The sequence below is a fragment of the Myodes glareolus genome, chromosome 6 (genome assembly GCF_982192425.1).
Source record: "Myodes glareolus chromosome 6, mMyoGla1.1, whole genome shotgun sequence".
NCBI lineage: Eukaryota > Metazoa > Chordata > Mammalia > Rodentia > Cricetidae > Myodes > Myodes glareolus.
In genome coordinates, this window is record NC_142031.1 from 29,676,456 (window position 1) to 29,697,522 (window position 21,067).

Sequence of the window (21,067 nt, forward strand, 5' to 3'; positions counted from 1 at the left end):
TTGAGGAGAGTCTCTCTTGTGTCTGTTTCTGTCCTGTGTACTCCAGGGTGCTGGCCCACTATTGGAAGACATTGTTGACTGGTGGAGGTCACAGTCTGCCATAACCTGGCAGCTTTCTCTAGCTCGTCATTATGGAAACTCCCTCCCCAGCAGAGCTTCCTGGAGGATATCTCTAGGTCCAGGACACCTGGCTTATCTTAAGGGTGACCCTTAACACAATCGCTCCCCCCCCCAGCCTGATAACGCACAGGGTAGTGAGGCAAGTGCTCTAGCCATTTTGATAGGACCCAACTGCCGCATACAAAGCCTTGTGGTAAAATCATGCCACTTAATGTAAATTAGGGTTTGTCCCCAGACTCCTCAATCCTATACGTTTCTTCTACTCTGGAATAAAGTTGAGCTGATTCACCGAAGTCTGTGTCCCAGAGGTCTGTCTCCGTTAGTGCTCATGGCCTGCAAAGCTTTCTGTCACCACGTCTGCCTCTTTCCCCTCTTGGACTGACGGCGGACAGGCCGAGAGGGAAAGGGGACCCCACAGACCATGAACTCCATGGTGATCCTTGTTTGCTTCCTACTTAACTGCAGGAGTGTTGGGGTTGCAGACATGCACCATAACATCAGGCTGTGTGGGCTCTGGGAACCAGACTCAGTTCCTCTGATGTGTGAACCCGCCCTTTTACCTGCTGAGTTATCTTCTAGGCTCACAAACTTCTACTTTTTATGTAAGGCTTAGTCATTGTTCATTTTTTTAAATTTTATTTGTCAATGCTCACTCAAGAATTGCTAAATAAAATAATGAGTCCTTCGTACCAGTATTTTAATAAAGCCTCCATGTTCTCAATGTTGTGAGTCACCTATCGCCGAACATGCTACTTCTGTCTTAACACAGTTTCACAGGGGTTCAGTAGCTTAATCCCAACTCTGATGCTCCTACACTATTTGAAGCAAGAACATTATAGTCATGGGGGTTTTTCTGAAGTTCCTATAATGTCCACAGGCCATTAACTCTATCATTAGGTGTACCCAAATCCCAGTGTGTCAGAAACTTTACTCCACGATGAGACAAGGGAAATGTAATAAAACAAACAAACAAACAAACAAAAACCCATGCAATTCTGTGATCTTGTGTAAAGGCCAGAATATGGTGGACAGATTCCTCTCCAGATGTCTGAGTTTCCTATATAACATCCACAGTTGTATAGGCCCTCCCAAGAGGCAGGCATCCCAGAATAGACCATGTGGAAGTACGTGTGGTTTTAAAAAGCCACCAGAATGAGCTATTCCTCTGTACCTCTTTGTTGTGAGTCATTGATGTAGACAATGTTATAATTCAGGGGCTGCAAGCTCCAACGCCTACACAGGCCTATGAAGGTAACATAAATTAGCAGATGGCTGGATACCTCAAACTTTCTTTTTTCTATTTGTTTATTTATTTTTACATACCAATTCCATTTCCCCCTCCCTCCTCTCCTCCTGTACCCCTCACCACGGCTCCAACCCAATCTCTATCTGCTCTTCAGAGAGGGCAAGCCCTCCCCTGAGAAGTCAACTAAGTTTGTCCCAGCACCTTGTTGAGGCAGGACTAAGGCCGCTCCCCCATGTCTAGGCTGAGCAAGGCATCTCTCCATAGAGAATGGGCTCCACAAAGTCAGTTCATGCATTAGGGTTAGATCCTGGTCCCACTGCCAGTGACTTGACATACTGCACAAACCAAACCATTGTCACCTGCATTCAAAGGGCTTAGTTTGGTCCTATGTGGGTTCCCCTGAGTTAGAGAATTCCCACTAGCTCCGATCAGCTGATTCTGTGAGTTTCCCCATCATGGTCTTGAACGCTTTGCTCAAATTATCACTCCTCCCTCTCTTCAGTTGTACTCAGGGAGCTTGGCCCAGTGGATAATTGTGGATCACTGCATCTGCTTCCATCTGTTTCTGGATGAGGGTTCTAGTTTCTCTGGGGTTGTGAACTGTAGGCTGGTTATCCTTTGCTTTATGTCTGATAGCCACTTTTGAGTGAGTACATACCTCGTTTGTCTTTCTGGGTCTGGGTTACCTCACTCAAGATGGTTTTATCTACTTCCCTCCATTTGCCTGCAAATTTCAAGATGTCATTGTTTTTTTACTGCTTAGTAGTATTCCATTGGGTAAATGCATTCTTCAGTTTAGGTTCAGATTGTTTCCAGATTCTGACTATTATGAATAATGTTGCTATGAACATAGTTGCTATGAACACAGAATGTCCTTGTGATGTGAGGTGTGAGTGTGTCTCCTTTGGGTAGATGCCCAAAAGTGGTATTGCTGGTTCGTGATGTGGACTGATTTCTAATATTTTGAGAAATCACCATACTGGTTTCCACAGAGGCTGCACAAGTTCTTGTTCCCACCATCAATGAAGAAGTGTTTCCCTTACTCCACATCATTTCCAGCATAAGCTGTCATCAGTGTTTCTGTTCTTAGCCACTCTGATAGGTGTAAGATGATATCTCAGAATAGTTCAGATTTGCATTTCTCTGAAAATGTTGAGCATTTCTTTAAGTGTCTTTTGTCCATTTGAGATTTTTCTATTGAGAATTCTCACCTGGGATCCCCTCTAGAACCAAGTCTCTTGCCAACCCTAAAATGGCTCCCTTAATGTAGATATCTTCTTCCCTGTTCCTATATCTGCCCTTCCTCCATCTCCACCCTCCCACTCCCCCAAGTTCTCCCCAGTCTTTCCCTTCTCCCTTCTCTCTCCCCTTCTCCCCTTCCCCAATCCCTACTCCCACCCCCATACTCCCAACTTTTGCCCAGTGATCTTGTTTGCTTCCAATTTCCAGGAGAATCTATATATGTTTTTCTGTGGGTTTACCTTGTTATTTGGCTTCTCTAGGCTTGTGAACTGTAGGCTCAATGTCCTTTGTTTATGGCTAAAGTCCACTAATGAGTGAATACGTACCATATTCATCTTTTGGGGTCTAGATTATCTCACTCAGAATGTTCCCAGCTAGGTCCTTGGGCAGCAGAGGAGAAGGTGCCTGAACTGGCTTTACCCCACTGTCACACTGATGATTATCTCAAATATCACCATAGAATCTTCATCCAGCGATGGATGGAGATAGAGACAGAGACCTGTAACATGACGGCTGGCTTGTTGGGGTTTCTGTCCCGCCCAGTACCCTACAGCCGGCAAGTCCCAGAGAAAATCAATCACACAGAGATCTCTATAAGTTATAAAGCTGATTGGCCCATTAGGTCAGGCTACTTATTAGCTCTTATAACTTATGTTACCCCATTATCCTTATCTATGTTAGCCACATGGCTCAGTACCTTTTCCAGTGGGGCAGCTTACATCTTTCCTCTCCGGTGGTCTGGGCAGAACTGCCGAGGGAGCTTCCTGCTTGCCAGAATACTCCCAGTCTCTTTGCTCCACCTCTACTTCCTGTCTGGCTTTCCCACCTATACTGCCTGCCTAGCCAATCAGCGTTTTATTAAAATATGATTGACAGGATACAGACAATTCTCCCACATCAGAGACCCTCATCAGAGCAACAGACTGAGCTCCCAAGGTCCAGTTGAAGAGCAGAAGGAGGGAGAAGATGAGCAAGGAAGTCAGGACAGCGAGGGGTTGGTCCACCCACTGAGACAGCGTGCCTGATCTAATGGGAGCTCACCAAATCCAGTTGGACCAGGACTGAACAAGCGTGTGATCAAGCTGGACTCTCTGAATGTGGCTGCCAATTGGGGGCAGACTGAGAAGTCATTAATAATAGCACTGGGACTTGTTTTTACTGCATGTGCTGGCTTTTGGGGACCCTAGTCTATTTGGATGCACACCTTCCTAGGCCTGGATTGAGTGGGGAGGGCCTTGGACTTCCCACAAGGCAGGATACCCTGCCCTCTCTTAGGGAGGGGGGCGGGGAAGGAGGATGAGTTGGGGAGCAGGAGGGGAATGGGAGGAGAGGAGGAAGTGTAAATTTTTGAATGGAAAAAAAAAAGAAAAACAAAAGAAGCTCACTGAAGACATTCATTGAGCAATTATATTTCCAGTAACTTCTGTGCCAGGTTCTATGTTAAGTGTCAGGAATGTAATTTAAATACATCCTTGGTTTTGAATACACTGTTTTTCTTAAACAATAAAGCATAGACTGTCAACAGGCAAATAACAGAAAAAAAAAATCTCTGTTTAGATCTGTACCCTGTTTTTTTAACTGCATTATTCAGTATTTTGACGTCCAGTATCTTGAGCTCTTTGTATATTTTGTAGATCAATCCTCTATCAGATGTGGGATTGGTAAAGATCTTTAACTGTAGGCAGTCATTTTGACTTGTTGATGGTGTCCTTTGCTTTACAGGAGCTTCTTAGTTTCTGTGCTACTGGAGTTTTATTTAGGAAGTGGTCTCCCGTGCCAATATTTTGAAGGCTACTTCCCACTTTCTCTTCTATAAAGTTCAATGTGGTTGAACTTATGTTGAGGTCTTTGGCCCATTTGCATTTGAGTTTTGTTCATGCCGATAGATACGGATAGATTTGCATTCTCCTACTACATATCAGCATCCAGTTATGCCAGCACCATTTGTTGCAGATGCTTTCTTTTTTCCATTTTAGCTTCTTTGTCAAAAATCAGGTGTTTGTAGGTGTATGGATTGATATCAGGGTCTTCCATTCAATTCCATTGGTCCACCTATTAGCTTTTATGTCAACACCAAATCATTTTCATTACTATAGCTCTATAAAAGATCTTGAAGTCAGGGGTGGTGATACCTCCAGATATTCCTTTATTATACAGGATTGTTTGTGCTATCTTGAGTTTTTTTTTTCCATTTGAAATTTAGTATAGTTTTTTTCAAGGTCTGTGAAGTACTAGGCTCGGATTTTGATGGAATTGCATTCAATCTGTAGACTGCTTTTGATAAGATTGCCATTTTTACTATGTTAATCCTACCTCTCTGTGTGCATGGGAAATTTTTCCATTTTCTTATGTCCTCTTCAATTTAATTCTTCAAAGACTTAAAGTTCTTATCATACAGGTTTTTCACTTATTTGGTTAGAGTAACTCCACTGTGTTTTGTGTTGCTAGTGGCTATTGTGAAGGGTGGTATTTCTCTGATTTCTTTCTTAGCCCATTTATCATCTGTATATAGGAGGGCTACTGATTGGTCACACAAAGACCTCAAGCAACCAGACTGGGAGGACAGCATCTTCTGTAAAACAAGTGATAGCTTAGAATGTAGTCACTGCTAAGGACACCAGTATGTTTTCAAACACACACACACACACACACACACACACACACACACACACACGACTGAGACAGCAGGATTATATCCACCCACTTAGCCCCCATTTCCAATCCATAGTTCATTGTTTTCTTGATTGAATTGGGCCTTATGCAATATGTCATCTGAAAGCAAAGACACAGAGGGCTGGGGAGATGGCTCTCAGTGGGTAAGAGAACCTGCCATCGAAGTGTAAGGACCCACATTTGGACCCCAGCAATGATGTAAAAAGTCAGGTATGGCCACATGAGTGTCTATAATTCCAGTGCTTTGCAGGGAACACACCATGTGGGAGTCACACAGTTAGACAGAAGGGAGAAGGAGGTGGCGGGAAGGTGGAAGGGAGGGAAGGAGAGACAATGGCCAGATACATTTGTAGATTTTCAGTGATGATGCACTCAGTCTTCCTCCCTTTCCTTCCCTCCTTTTCCATCCATAAAACCTTGTGCTTGGCCAGCTAAGCAGGGAAAGCATAGGGCAGGGGGTGACTGGCCCCTGCCAGCACCCATTGGAGAAGCTGAGTTGTTTTTTTTTTTCCTACATTTAACTCTGAATGGATACAGAGTCAGCATTGCCTAGTTCCTTTCTGGGTTAAAGGGTGAAAAATCACTTGCATTTTTAGTTTTTCCAAAAGTTTTCAGCTTTATTTAGAATCAGCTCGCTCAGCGTTGGGCTGGAATCAGGAGAGGGGATTGATTTCAGACTCTAAAAGTAAAGGTGGAGACATTTCAAAATATTGTCATGAAATCTGTCTACAAGGCATGCTGAAATCTGTGGAGCTTACTTCTTATGGGTTCACGTGTGTGCCCATGTTTATGCATTCAAGTGAGTGTTGTTGCATGTGTGTGTTTGGGGCATAGAGAAGTCAGAGGACAGCCTTGGGTGGCCCCCTCAGGAACTGTCCAGCTCCTTTGAGGCAGGCTTTCTCACTGGGTTGGAACTCAGTAATCAGGGTAAACTGGCTGGCCAGAAAACCCAGGGACCATCCTGTCCCCACATCCCCAGTGCTGTGACAACAAGCTTCTGTCAGCATGTTCAGGACGTTCTTACACAGGTGATTGGGGCTGAACTTGGCTCTTCATGGTTAGAAAGCAAGCACTTTACACACTAAATGACCTTAAATATTTTTAAGTTAATAAGAGCCACATAAAGCAAGGTGAAAAAGGTAGAGATTATGGCTTCCTGAGCGTAATTTTTTAAGCAAAATTAACATTTTATGTAAAACGGCTGATTTGCCCAGGCAAAATGTTTGCAAATAAAATCTTTTTTTTAAATCATTGATTCAGATCTGAATAATAGTTTCAATTAAGTCAGGTTTCCATTTCTAATTAGTGAAGTATAAATGTGAACCTCTAATAACTTTCCCAGGAATTTTGTTGTTGATGAATTTATTTCATTACTTTAAATCTATTTTAATATTTAGCTATTTCATACATATATACAATGTATGGTGATCGTATTCGCCCATTACTCTCTTGCACACTTTTCCCCATCCTGCTCCTGTGTCTTTTGTGTGTGTGTATGGGGAGGGGCGTCTTGTACAGACAACCGCAGAAGTCTTGTGCTCATGTTTACATTGGCCACCTCATTTCCAGAAGACAGCATGTCACTCTCCTGCCTCCATCCCTTGGCTCTCACCATCTTTTTAGCCCAGTTCTTTGGTGTTCCTGGAGCCTTGAAGAGGCAGGGCGGGCTGGAGAGGGGTGGAGTTGTGTGATGCAGCTATACTGTTTAATTTGGCAGTCACCTATGCTCAGCATTTTGACCCCTTATGAGTTTCTTTATCAACTGCCACTCACAGCAAAAAAAAAAAAATTAAAAAATAGAAATAAAAGATTCTTTGACCCACGCTGAGACCATGACTAGACTATGATTATAACATTAATATTTAGAGACTAGTTTGACAGCATGTTTATTTAGTGAAACATCAGTTGTTAAGTTCCCCTAGGGCCTGTGACCTCTCCAACCATAGGCTTTTTACTAGGTTAAATACTACTGGTATTTCCTCCCTCCCAATGGAGGCCTCAGATCCAGTAGGAAAATCGTCGGTTACCCCGGTCACGCCACTATCACACTAGGGTGCATGTCTTGCCTGGCAGGTCAGAATTGTAGCACACAGGGTTCAGGCCGAGGTAAGAGAAAAGATGTTTGTTTCCCTCGCGGCTTGCACATGTCCTCTGGCTCAGGAAAGCTAGTCGTCGAGGGGAACAGGGAAAGGATCTTAATTAAGTGAGCTCCAGCTTGGCCTTGCTGTGTCCTACACCAAAGTGTGCAGTGTTGTTGGCAGTAGGGTCTTATCATCTAGTTCTGGTGGTCAACTGAGAACAGTGCAAAAGTCTGTTTTTTTTTTTGTATACATAAGTTCTCATGTGTCATAGGTTAGCCTCAAATTCATAACATAGATATTCCCATTTCTGTCTCCTGACTGCTGGGGTTATAGGTGCCCAGATTATATGGTGGTGGAACTGAACCCTGGGTTTTGTTTGTGCTAGTCAAACATTCTGTGAGCTAAACAAGTTCAGAGTTCTAACAGAGAAAAAAAACAAAGCTATTGGCTATACAATGAAGTGTGTGTGTGTGTGTGTGTGTGTGTGTGTAAAAAGAGAATCAGACACACACACACACACACACACACATGCACAGAGAGAGATCTTTTAGTCGTCACAGAGAGTAACTCCCTGTGAGCATATGTGGATACCCAGGTCCCTTACATAATGGGGTAAATACTTTTGTGTATGAATATATATGTGTGCGTGTACATACACACACACACATTCAAAGTGTGTCTTCCCTCTTAATTTTCTCTCTAGAAATGCCGCATAGATATGTTTAGTGTTATGTTTCATAGATGATTCTAAACCTCGCCAAGCTGCCTATCAAAGTAACCATTATGGACCACTGATGGTAATAAGATTCCATCCTATAGACTTTTTCTTGGGAATTTGACAATGGGCATGAAATGTACACCTTAGCTCTTTTCTCTGGGTTGTAACCATGGGGGAAAGAAAGCATGTATTACTCCCCAAACCTCATTTGGCTTCATTTGAAATCCCAATTCTGTAAACTGTAATTCCAGAGTGCCTGTTCACTGACTCAGAGAAACAGTAGGAAAAATGCGAAAAAGCCATGCATTCTCCTATGCCCTTTTGTTCAGTGGAAAGTATTTGTCAAAAATAAATAAATAAATAAATAAATAAATAAATAAATAAATAAATAAATAAACCAAAAAAATGAAAACAAAACCTGTTTAAATTAAGGTTCCATCTGATCTCTGCCCCACCTTGTTTTCTCCTAGAAAAGGTCCTAACGGGTGGCGTGGTCCGTGATTGCTTGTGACGAGGATTCCGCCTAGCCACACTTCCTCAGAATCCCATGTGTGAATCCGTGTTCTCATTTCCCTTGTGTTGGAACAGGAGGGGGCTCCAAAAGGAATGCCAACCAATACGGTGATTACAAGCCAGTATGTCAGCCTGACCGAGCACAGAGGTGTTCTCTTCTGCTTCTTCTTCACGATGGCTCATTGTTTATCTACTGAACAAACTATCCCAGTCCACATTTCACAGTTCGGGGACACAGGTCACTGACAAACGTCAATGGGCCTCAATCCGAAGATATATCCTCTGCATTCCAGTGTCGCTTTGTGCTCTAAGGACTCCAGCCTCCTTCACCTCCTCCAAACCTTTCTTGAAATTGTATCCTGGAATTATCATATTCTGCCTTTCTTGACACAGCCCCAGCAAAACTACAGAATGTTGTTACTGATGGAGAGACGATAAATTATCTAAAAGTATGAGTCTACAGATCCTTGGCCAGACCCCACATGGGAGGTTTAAGCCCTGGAAGCCATGCTAATAAATGTCCTCCACAGCAACTTCCTGCCTGGCCCCGAGAACTGAATGACATTCCCGCCCATCCGTGGACCAAGGTGTCCTTACTTTCAGGACCAGCTGAGCAAACAGTCTCCTCAGCAAGGTGAAGGCCACTGCAGTTCAAGTGTGGTCTGCTCCTGCTGGTCAGGTTTCGAGCCTTCCTTATGCATCCCAGGCAACCCCTGAAAGCTACTGTTTCCTGATTCTCCATAGCAAAAATCAGTAGGATCTTTCCTCCAATATGGAGGTAACCCTGTGTCATGTTCGCTAATACATGTTCTTACAGCCGTATTCTCAGAGTGCCCACCTAATGCCAGGGCTGTGGAGACACACCAGGAGTGGAACACTAATGGAATAGTTCTTGCTCCCAGCAACCTTCCCCTGCAAGCAAAGCAGGTAGACACGTAACTATTGCAACACACTGATTACCACATACAATTTGGACAAGGCTTTCACTCTACCTGGAAAGGTTAGAAAAATATTCTTTTCCTTCCATGTTAAGATTCCATGACACCGCCACCCACCTCCCCTCTGCCCCACATTCAGGCGAGTACCTAGCCAACCCCGGGGCCCTGCGACCCGCTTACTTACCCCAGTCCTTTCCCAATGCACTTCCTTGTGGGTTTGCTGAGCTCTGTGGTTCAATCCTCACTGCCGCAGCTGCCGCCAAAGCCCAACCCATCTAGTCTACGATCAGTTTCTTTTCTCTTTTAGTTTGATCACGTGATCACATGGCGGTCCTGGCTGCCCCCAAACTCACTGTACAGCGCAGGTTAGCCTTCACTTGTGTCAGTCCTCCTGCCTCAGCCTCCGTGGTGCGAGAATTACAGATAGGAGGCACCATACCCAGCTCTAAGGAGCTTTCTATTGTGTCATCCTCCTCTGTTTTGTTTACGTCCATGTCATCATCCCAATTTAACTATGTATTGTCATTTGTCTCTTATCACCCCTGGAGCGTAAGACACTCGGTAAGTGTCAATGTCTTGATAACTACAACTAGAGATAACTTTGCCCAATTTCCCATTGGCCAAATCAGGAAAAACGGAAGCACGCCATTGCAGAGCTTTTCCCAAAGGGCAGAGTCTAGGTATGAGTCCCAACCAAGTCTTTGCCCATTTCACGCATTCTGTTTACACAGCTCCCTAAGCTGCCATCCCTATTCCACCCACGGTACCCACCACACTTACCCACATAGGGTGTAGAGACATCGTGGAACATGCTGGAATGTTTAATAATCTGAAAATGAGGAAATTGCATCCCAGAATCTGATAAATAAATTGAGTTCTCATCAACACATCTTCCCTCAAATAGCACCCCTAGGGGGTGCCTCTCTGGTATTTGTCATAAACAGAATAGAGGTCATTAAGACTTGGCAAAACCTAACAACATATCTAATTATAGGTTTGAAATCACAGAGCCAAGCGGCAACTATGGGGCATGCTGAGTTTAGTTACTTCTGAACACGCTTTATTGCCTTGCTTGGATAAATCCTTCCTGGTACTTAAAAAGAAGTGGTAATTTTTCCCCCATCGACTCCAAAGGGGCAGCCATTAGGATGGCATCTCTGGGCTAGAGAAGCATTTTGTAAAGTTTTCTGAGTGTACTTTAGCACAGTCAAATGAAAGTGCAGCCCTTACCAGCAGGCAAAACTAACCTCAAGGTCACTCAGAGAGAGAAACTGACAATCTAGATTTATCTGATAATCTTATCTCTCACTTCAAGCTCCCCACAAGGGAGTTGACAGCCTTTCTTTAAATTACTAAGGGGGAAATAAACTACTGAGACAAAATAGTAGTTTGGTTAACAGAAAAAAAATGTGGCTTTGGTTGGCACTTTATTTGGGGGAGGGGACATATTCTGCAAATAAATATTTTGTCTTAAGTTTTTTAAAAAATCATTTTGAGTGTGAAAAAAACTCAAAACAATTATGTTGCAACATAAGATGTCCTAGTCAGCTTTAACTGTCAACTTTGCACAGCCTGGAGTCACCTGAGCAGGGAGTCACAGTTAAGAGACTGTTCGAATAAGACTCGTCTGTGGGCATGTCTGCAGGAGATTGCCTTGATTATTAAGTGAAGTGGGAGAGCCCCGCCCACTGTGGGCGGCATCATTCCCTGGCCAGTTGGCTTCCTTATACAGCCCAGGACCACCTGCCCAGCAGGCAGCACTGCTCCTGGTTTCTTCTTCAAGTTTCCATTTGAATCCAGCCCCAACTTTCCTCAGTGATGGACGGTGGCCTGGAAGTGTTTATCTTAGCAACAGAAAGGACACTAGAACAGATGTGGAGCTAGAGGCACATTCTCAAAACTCATCAAATAACCCTGTCTCCTTTCTGCAGTAAAATAAGATTTTGTCATTTAGAAAGTCTACATTGACATAAAAATAAAGTTCACAATTAGGGGGAGGGAAATGAATGCAAACAGGGTACAAGAGCACATAATAGATAGAGGACAATGCCATGGTGTAACCTGTCACTTCGTATGTTGACTGAAAATGATTTTTAAAAAGAAAGTAGACCACCTGCTTTTCAAATATGGATGGGAATGCAGACTACAGCTAGGACAAACAATTTAAAACACATTTTCAAAATAAAATTTGTCATCAGAAGGACATGTATTATCTTGTAAGAGAAAGCATGTCATAGCCTTTCTTTCTCCCTAGGGCTCTGCTTTAGGTCAGTGACAGAGCACTTGCCTAGGTCTCCCTCTGGACCAAGTTCAGTCACAGTTTCCCCTTTGGAATTCTGGGGAGCTGGATGTGATGGTGTACATCTCTAATCCCAGCCCTGGGGAGGCAGGTTTTGTGTGAGTTGGAGGCCAGCCTGGTCTACACAGTAAGTTTGGGGCCAGCCATAGCTATGCATGGAGAACTTTTCTCAAACAAAAAAACAAAAAGGAAAGAGAGAGAGAAATAGAGAGAGAGAGAGAAAGAGAGAGAGAGAGAAAAGGAAAGAAGGAAGGAAGGAAGGAAAAGAAAAGAAAAACAAAACAAAAAGCCCTTAGAGACATGAATTTATTGGAAAGATTTGTCAGCTTTATAAACATAAACTTTGGGACAGTAAATAGTAAATTAGCTCTGAGGTTAAAAATACTTGTCACAGAAGTGTGACAATCTGTGGTCAACCTCCAGAACTCATAGAAAGGAGAAAGGAGAAAACTGACTCCTGAAAGTCATCCTCTGTCTTCCAAATGTACATCATGACACACACAGGCGTGCATACACACACAAACTACATTTAAATCTTAAAACTATTTCAAATGTCTCTGATCAAAGTTCAAGTGCAGACATGTATATTAATGAATGCATCCAAGCTAACTTTTACTTTAATCATCTTTATCCTCTTAGGTTGACCTTTTTGGTCCCTTTGTACTCAGTGAAGCCAAAGACTAAGTCCGGTTCACCTTTTTATCCTTTGTGCTTTGTACAGGTGCAGGCACAGAAAAAGTCCAGATAACTGTTAAGTATAAAAGCAGTCTCTAGACCAGATCATTGCCACGGCAATCAATAGTGGGACAGTCAACCTTGATTGTCAGTTTTACAGGACTCGGAATGGCCTTGGAAACCCTCTTCTGAGTGTGTCCATAAGGACCTTGCAGAAAGTTTGACTAAGGACGGAAGACTGAACAGGGGCAACATTATTGCACAAGCTGGATTCAGATAGATTAGGAAGGAGGGAGTGGACCTGAGCCGCAGCCTTCGTCTCTGCACTTGCTGGCACTCTGCCTCACACCCCGCCTGTTCCAGCTGATGCTTCTCAAGTCATCAGTCTTCCCCACCATACAGACCACGTGGTCTTCAACCATGACCATAGATTTTCCCTCTAAGTCCTCTTTGTCATATATTTCATCACAGCAGCAAGAAAAATAGCTAAGGCCAAAAGAAATTAATCAGTGACATCTGGTCACCTCTGCCTGTCCTGTTAGTGTGGCTGTCACAGGCAGCAGAAGAAATTCAAACTATTCTGAAAAACTAGACTTTTTTAGTTTTTATTTCATTTTTGTTTCTTTGGTTTTTGTTGTGGTGGTTGTTTTCTGTAGTCTGAGGGCTGAAGGCTCATAGGACAGACATCACGTAGGGATCTTGCTATCAGAAGCCTGGGTTTTTGTTTGTTTTGTTTTTAGCTAGCCTCTTACTATGCTGGTTTCTAACATATTGCAGGCATTCTTTGGTCTCAGCATCCTGAGTGCTGAGATTACAGCCACCCATGCCCACCTTCTTCGTTTTCTCTCCATCTTTCCAATCTCATTTCTTGTCTTTTGACCCTGTGTTCCTTAGGGAGCTCTGTCATGCCCTGTGACTTCCCAGCTCCTGTGTCAGAAAGCAAAGTCATAGGTCACAGGTAAAGCCCACCTATGCCCCAGGGCTCAGGTTTCAGCCACAGATTCCTGAGGCTGGAGGGTGAGAAGCTTTGAGATTCCAGTCCTAGATCCTGTTCACACAGCTGCAAAGTGATGAAGATGGGGCCAGCTGTTTGCTCCTGTTGTGGGGGTTTCTGTCCTGCCCGGTTCCTGCAGTCATTAAGTCCCAAAGAAATCACACAGAGGTCTACATTAGTTATAAACTGATTGGTCCATTAGTTCAGGTTTTTATTAACTCTTACAACTTATATTAGCCTATTATTCTTATCTGTGTTAGCCACGTGGCTCAGTACCTTTTTCAGTGAGGCAGTCACATCTTGCTTGTTCTGTGGCAGGGTCACAACTGCAGAAAGAGCTTTCTTCTTCCCAGAATTCTCCTGTTCTCCTTCACCCACCTCTACTTCCTGTCTGGTTGTCTTGCCTATACTTCCTGTCTGGCTATTCGCCAATCAGTGTTTATTTAAAATAAATAAAAAACCGGACACACAGAAACTCAGACAACAATGGTGCCCAACGTATGGACGACTACATTCATATAAAACCTGAAAGAGCTTGGGAAGTAATTCTAGACAGAAAAGAATAGAGTTAAGCAAGGCTTATTGATAGCAGCATATTCTCAGGTGGGCTCTGCTTGCTAGAGGCAAACGGTTCCTGGCCCAGCTTTACCTGCAAAACCTTGCAGCTCTTTAAAGAGGTCCTGTCACAAAACACTTAAATGGCGTTGATGAAAAGTTCACCACATGTTTTCTCTTGGTGGCAGGAACCTTGAAACACCATAGAGTTGTGGCAATAAACATGGCTCAGGCTGGTACCTCAGCCGTGAGGTTGGAATTCAGAAAGCTAACCAAAGATACATAGAGAACCTATCTCAAAAAAGTCAAAAATTAAAAATAAAAGAAATAGAGGTTAAAATAAAGCCAAATAAAGATGAAAAATACACAGAGTCTGATACTGTATGTTATTATGCTCTCTTTAAATTGTTTGAATGATGAGGAAGGAGCAACAGCTGCTAAAAGATATTTATTTATAAATGCTGCTGAATTAATTCAAGATAGATATTTTGAAAATACCTTGACTTCAAAATTGAAGTCAAAAGGTATGTTACTTTGGAGAAGAGGATTTGCTTTTGTTTCCACAGGAAATGAGAGGCTGCGGATTCATTCTGAGTTAAGAAAGATCAGGTTTGATGAAGGAAGAACACCTGAGAAATCTCCAATATGAACAGATGGCCCAGATGTCAGAGTTCTATATCCAGAACAGATTCAAGACTGCTGCCTGAGATGATCAAGCCTCACAGGATACTCCAGTCATGACCTGATCATAATTCTAAATTTTCTTTAGGTCCCCATAAGATTATCAGTGCCCCAATCAACAGGAAGTAGCCTGGAAAACTATGCCCACATTCCCAAAAAATGGACTATGAATGTTCTTTTTTTTTTTTTAATTTGGAGGGGGAGTGGTGCAGGACAATTGTCTATATTCTGTCAATTATGTTTTAAATAAACACTGATTTGCCAGTAGCTAAGCAGGAAGTATAGGTGGGACTACCAGACAGGAAGTAGAGGCGGGTCAATGAGAACAGGAAAATTCTGGGAAGAGGGAAGCTCCTTCTGCAGTCCTGACCAGTCACAGAAGAAGCAAGATGTGACTGCCTCGTTGAATAAGGTACTGAGCCACGTTGCTAACATAGACAAGAATAATAGGCTAATATACATTATAAGAGTTAATATGAAGCCTGAGTTAATGGGCCAATCAGTTTATAGTTAATGTAGACCTCTGTGTGATTTCTTTGGGACTTAATGGCTGCGGGAAATGGGCAGGACAGAAAACTACGGACAACAGGCCATCACCTGGGTCAGTCAGTACCCGACAGCGATGAGGAGACAGTGGATGGCCAAAAGGAAAATATTCATGGAACCGTTCCCTTCACTTTTTAAATTCTGCTTTTATTGTCTTTTTGATTATTTTCATTTGGGTGTGATTGTGAGCGCACATGTCTCATGGTGTGTCTGTGGATAGCTCCGAGGAGTTGATTCTCAACTTCCATCCTGATATGGGGATCTTGTTTCTGCTGTTTTGTGTGCCTCAAGCTAGCCCATCCTCCACCTTCAAGGTAACGCTTGTGACGCTTCCGTCTCTACTTCCCATCTTGCTGTTGGAGTGCTGGGGATACAGGACTAAGATTTTTGGTGGATTCTGGGCATTGAACTGGAGCTTTTACCAACTGAGCCATCTCTCTGGCTTGCTTTCCTGATTGTTCAATGTCATCTGATTTCAGTTAGGACACAGTCGTCTGGCATCTGGCTACACTGTGGAGCCCTGGGACAATTCCCTGAGACACTCTAACTCTGTTTTCTTTAGTTATGAATTTCTGCTACTTTTCAGCCCACCTCACTTTGTAGCCTCTCTTTGTCTCTTCCTGTCTGGGATCAAGCGGAAATTCCACTAGACTCCATCCAGACAGTTCGGGAAAAGTCAGAGGAATAGATGGCTCTGAAGAATGCTGTCTGATAGTCATTTTTTTTTTTTAATCAAAAGAGAGCAATTTTCTCCTCTCAAGGGAGGGTTCTTCACATCAGGTACTTGGCTGCAAGGTGCATTTACTTACATTTACATAACATTAATCCCCTTTCTAGCCACTTAGCAGACTTCCAGCGGGTTTTATGTCTTCTCTTCCTTTGGCAAAACACCCGTGCTCCTAGATGAACCAGCACGACTTTCGCAGCAGACATTCTGAAATCAGATCTAAACAGAGCAGCGCCAAAGTCTGAAGCAACGCTGCAGATGAGAGTCTATTTCCTGTGTGTATTCAGCAGGTAGCTGAACGCCAAGCCTGGCGGACACACCATGTTCACTTGTACGAATAGAAAAATGTGTTTCCTTCTGCCTGAAACGCCCTTCTCTCAATTCTTTCCCAGAATCATATTCACCCATCCATCCAAGTTCAGCTTATATGGAGCCTCTTTGTGAAGCTCCCCTAGTGCCTTCTCCTCAGCAGGCTTCTTGTGTCTAAATCCACATCTCTAGGCAACAATGTCACTTCTGATTTCATTCATTCGTTCGTTCGTTCCTGTGCTCGTTCATCAGACATTCATTGTCCTCTTTCTATTGCAAAGTCCTGTAATTGCACTATTTTTTTCATTCGTGTGGTCAAACAGCTGACAAGGAACAATGCAGGGGGCGAAGGGTTTATTTCAGCTCAGGTTAAAGAGGTGTCCTTGCTCCCTTCAGTGATAAAACACTGAAAAGCAGCTTAGGGGAGGGAAGGGTTCATTTCCATCTTTGCCCAGGTCACACTCCCCCTTGCTGAAATTCCAGGCATCCTCAGACTAACCTGGGCCTCTCTCATTCTTTTCTCAGTCATTTGTGCTTCCCCTTCTTTCCACTGGAAGGCCGACCCAAGCTTTATTTCCTTATTCTGGAGCTTAGACTGAAAAACAGAACAATTATTGCCAGAGACTCTGGGTCTGCTCTTGGTCCTGACTCCTGGTTTCAGAAGAGGACATTGCATTTGCTAATGGAAATTTGTGAGGATTTGGAATATTTTGAAGCCATGGTTGCAAAGCTAGGGATCCAAGGTGGCTTATATTTGTTGGTGGCAGGCACTGGCTTACATCAACCCTAAGACCAGAGCAATCAAGAACTGTTAAAGTGGTGCTTTAATGGAAGTACATCTCCTGCTGGAATGTTCGAGATCTTTCTGTGCTGCTTCTGTGGTTCCCTTCCCCGTCTGAACTATGACAGGGCAACAGTTTGCAGGGTTTTTTTTTATATATATATAAACCAATACCATGGGCTTCATGTCACTAAATCAGCGTTTCTTGCTAGACTTCCCTCCCCTGTGGACAGCATCAACACAGAATATCGATTGGTTTCTATGGCAACAGTTTTCTTTTCGTTTTCTAGAGTCAGGATTTGGTAACAGTCTTATAGGAAGTATAGCAAGATGTAGTGGTATAGTAGTAGGTCATATCATGAGATACGTATGGAGGACATGAGATACTCTGTGGTTTTTAGCAAACAGTCGTCAGGGATATTTGGAGACATCCACTAAAATTTAAAAACAACTCACTCTGCCTTTTATTGTTGCCCCACATAAGTCCCAAACTTAAAGATGTGCTGTAAGTAGATCTCTGGGACTAAAACACACTTCAAATTTTCATTTATTTTGTTCTATGTACATGGGTATTTTGTCTGCCCGTATGACTATACACTGTGTGTGTGTGTGCAGAACCCACAGAGATCAGAAGAGGGCATTGGACTCCCTGGAACTGGAGTTAAACAGTTTTGAGCCACTATGGGGATGCTGGGAATCAAACCCTGGTCCTCTGAAAGAGCAGTCAGTCCTCTTAACCACTGAGTCATCGCTCCAGCCTGGTGATCTCTGAGCTTTAAAGCTAACAACATAGTTGAATGTCTGGAAACTTTTATTCAAACTCCCATGAAAGATGATCTTCCAGCTGAGAAAGGTGGATCTCTGACACTTGGGCCTCTGCAGGTCCTCTGTGGCAGACGGCTGTGTTAAAAGGCATCTGTGCTAAGTGGGAATATGTGGCCAATCAGCATGGGGTTCCTTCGCTGGATTCTGGATAGAAATTAAGAAAGGTAAAGCATTATCTTTAATGATTCTGAACAAGGTTCCATTGGAGCACACTTTCTAACCCTGGGAGAGAGGGCCCAGAGCAGAATTCCTGAACTGAGTCTCTGGGAAGATGAGGAATAAAGCTGACACAGAGAAGAGGGGCAGGTTCAAGCAGGCTTGTCACCAACTGCAGCAAGGAGCTCGGAATTTCTGCACACATCCATCAGTTCTTTGCCCTCAGTGCTGATGTCCGTGCCTGACATGCTGATGAATGCAAATTCCTTGGGTTCTGCTAAGCTCCGTGAGGACAAGACCCACTGCTGCCATCCTAACAAGGCTGTGTATCAGTCAAACCCAGGCATAAGGCCTCAGTGGAAGAGTCAGCAGCTCATGGTCTGACGATTCATGGGAATATTTTTCTGGAAGTAGGTATGGGTGGAAACAGCTTGTGTTGAGTGAGAAATCATGGTGGAGGAATCAGGAATCTTCCTGTTTTGTCTCAAATGGAAGTCATCAAGTCAGAGTCTGATGTGTTAGGTTGTGCCTTCAAATATCAATAATTCTGAGATAATTGAGTTGCTGGGCTGGAGATTGAATGCCTGCTCAAGAGAAACTTAGTGACCATAAAGTCTGACCTGCTGCTCATAGTGTGCCAAGCTTGTGTGATTTATCAAGCCACGGACTGGCTTGTCTTCACAGTACGTGCTCCATGGTAAGTTGAGGCACATACAAAGAAACTCCCAGGAGAACATAAAAGGCCCAATTAACTTGCAGTCTGTTGGACTCATTGTCCAATGTGCTAGCTCACACCACACAGCCATGTCGTTCTAACACAAACCAATGGTTGTCCAGAATATTTCTTATGACAGAAAAACTGTCAAGCCTGGCTTACCAGCATGCTGAACAGTTCTGCAGTGTGTGTCTGGAGTGATTCATGGGAACTGACTAATGGCTTGGCGAGTACTCCAGAGACATTAAATGGAAAACATTGAAGATTAATGGCAGGTGTGAGCACAACTCTCAGGACCGGACCACGACAAATTCAACATTGGATGTACATCAAAAAGTCCCAACTGTGCTAATGATTAGGACTCAGGTAGGTGAAATCATTGCCTTCAAGATCCCAGTTGGCTTCACTGCCCAAGCCTCCCAACACTGTGCTCACCAGCACACACGGTGACAGGCATGTAGGCTAGGCACCGGCTCAGCCAAAAACATTTCATCTCCTGCCCATCACCACAGCTGAGTTTTCAGAATGCCAACAGCAAGGTCCATCACTCAGACTTTGATAAGTTGCCATAGCCATTGGGGAAATCAGCCAGTCCAGCCGGCAGGGAGTTGATTGCGCTGGGCTCTTTGCTTTGTGGGCTGGTAAATGACTTTCCCTGGCTGGAATAAACATTTATTTCCCTCCCCGCTTTCCTTGCTTCAACACCATCTGCCAGCAACACCACATGATTTAACGGCACCTTCTTCACGATCGTGGGAGTTCATTGCTTCTAACAAGATGCTAACTTTAATCTGGAGACATCAGCGGACCACTGCCCACAGACTTACCAGTTACCCCCTATTTCTGACTTAGCAATCTTCACAAATGGTAGAATGGTCTATCAAAAAACTTGGAGTGTTGGTAGAAGCTATGCTCAGTGAGGCTGTCAGGCTGTTCCCGTGGTGTTTATTCTTCCCTAATAAGGACACATGGTTCCAGGATCACCAAAAAGGAAGTGAGAGTTATTGCCTCATCTTGCTACTCATGAAGGTCCCCCCAAGTCCTTTATTTCACTTCTTTACCTATTTGACTTTCTATTGCTCCAAGAAAACACTGACCAAAAGCAATCCAGAGAGGACATGACTTATTTGGCTTATGTTTTTCTTATATCATTCAAGACCTCCTGCCCAGGTGTGGTACCACCCACAGTGGGTTGGGCCCTTCCACATTAATTATTAATTTTAAAAAATGTCCGTCAGACTTGTCCATAGGTCAGTCATCATTTCTTCAACAGAGACTCACTTTCTTCCCCAGGTGACTCTAGTTTATGTCGGATTGACAAAAGTAATTTAGGTCACTCCTGCTGTATTCTGAATTCCAGAGGTCTTCATTTCAAAGGAAGGAAGATGAGTCTATCTAGCCATTACTCCAGGTTTTTCTGAGTTTTTCATGTCGTCAAGCAAAAAGACTACAAGAACATAGTGAGTAATCCTGTCACCAAAGGAGCTAGAGAGAATACATCTGAGACCCTTATAATCCTCCTTAAGATTATTATATTCAAAATAGTCAAAAGATTTGAAAAATCTTTACAAAAGAAGACTTTTATAAAACAGTAGATAAAGGGATAGCCCACATTTTTATTTTTTTAATTTTTTAAAATTTTTATCTACTTTTGAAATGATGTAGCCTGGACTTCACTATGTAGACTAGAGTGGTCTTGAACTTAAAAAGTTTTACCTGCCATGGCCTCCCAAGGCCTAGGATTAAAGGCATGTAGCACCATGGCTGCCTCATTCTACATTTTTAATCAAGCAATCTAAACTGGTATTACCAGTGATATCACTATATATGTGGGAAAGTGACTGAAGTTTGAGAACATCCTTTGAAGAGGATAGCACCTTGAAAGCATCCAGTTTCTTATGTACTTACCTGGCCATCAAGAGGACTCAGTGGGTACAGGCACTTACTGCCACACCCTATGACTCAAGTTTAATTCCCGAGACTCACATGGCAGGAGACGGAACTGATTCCTGCAAGTTGTCCTGACATTCACATGTGTGCCTTGGCACATGCACACAAGTGTACACAAACATACTCATGGAATAAATAAATGCAATAAAATGTTTTCAAAAGAAGATAATAGTTACCTTTTGAACTAATAACTTCACTTCTAGGTCAATATCCAAGATAATTAAAAAAGAAAGAGAAAAAAGAAAAAAAAGGAAATCTGTGTCTATGTAAAAATTATCCACCACACCCAAGGTTTATTTATAATAATCAAAAATCCAAAAGTC

The 21,067-nt window shown here is 43.2% G+C and overlaps 1 long non-coding RNA gene across 1 annotated transcript; it reads right to left on the reverse strand.

Moving 5' to 3' along the window:
- Positions 1-3,141: 3,141 nt before the first annotated feature.
- LOC146894178 (uncharacterized) lies at positions 3,142-9,907 on the reverse strand. Its single transcript, XR_015002007.2, has 2 exons — positions 9,716-9,907; positions 3,142-5,180 (listed from the first exon to the last, which is right to left on the reverse strand). It is a non-coding gene; the product is annotated as an uncharacterized LOC146894178 (long non-coding RNA).
- Between the last annotated feature and the right edge of the window lie 11,160 nt (positions 9,908-21,067).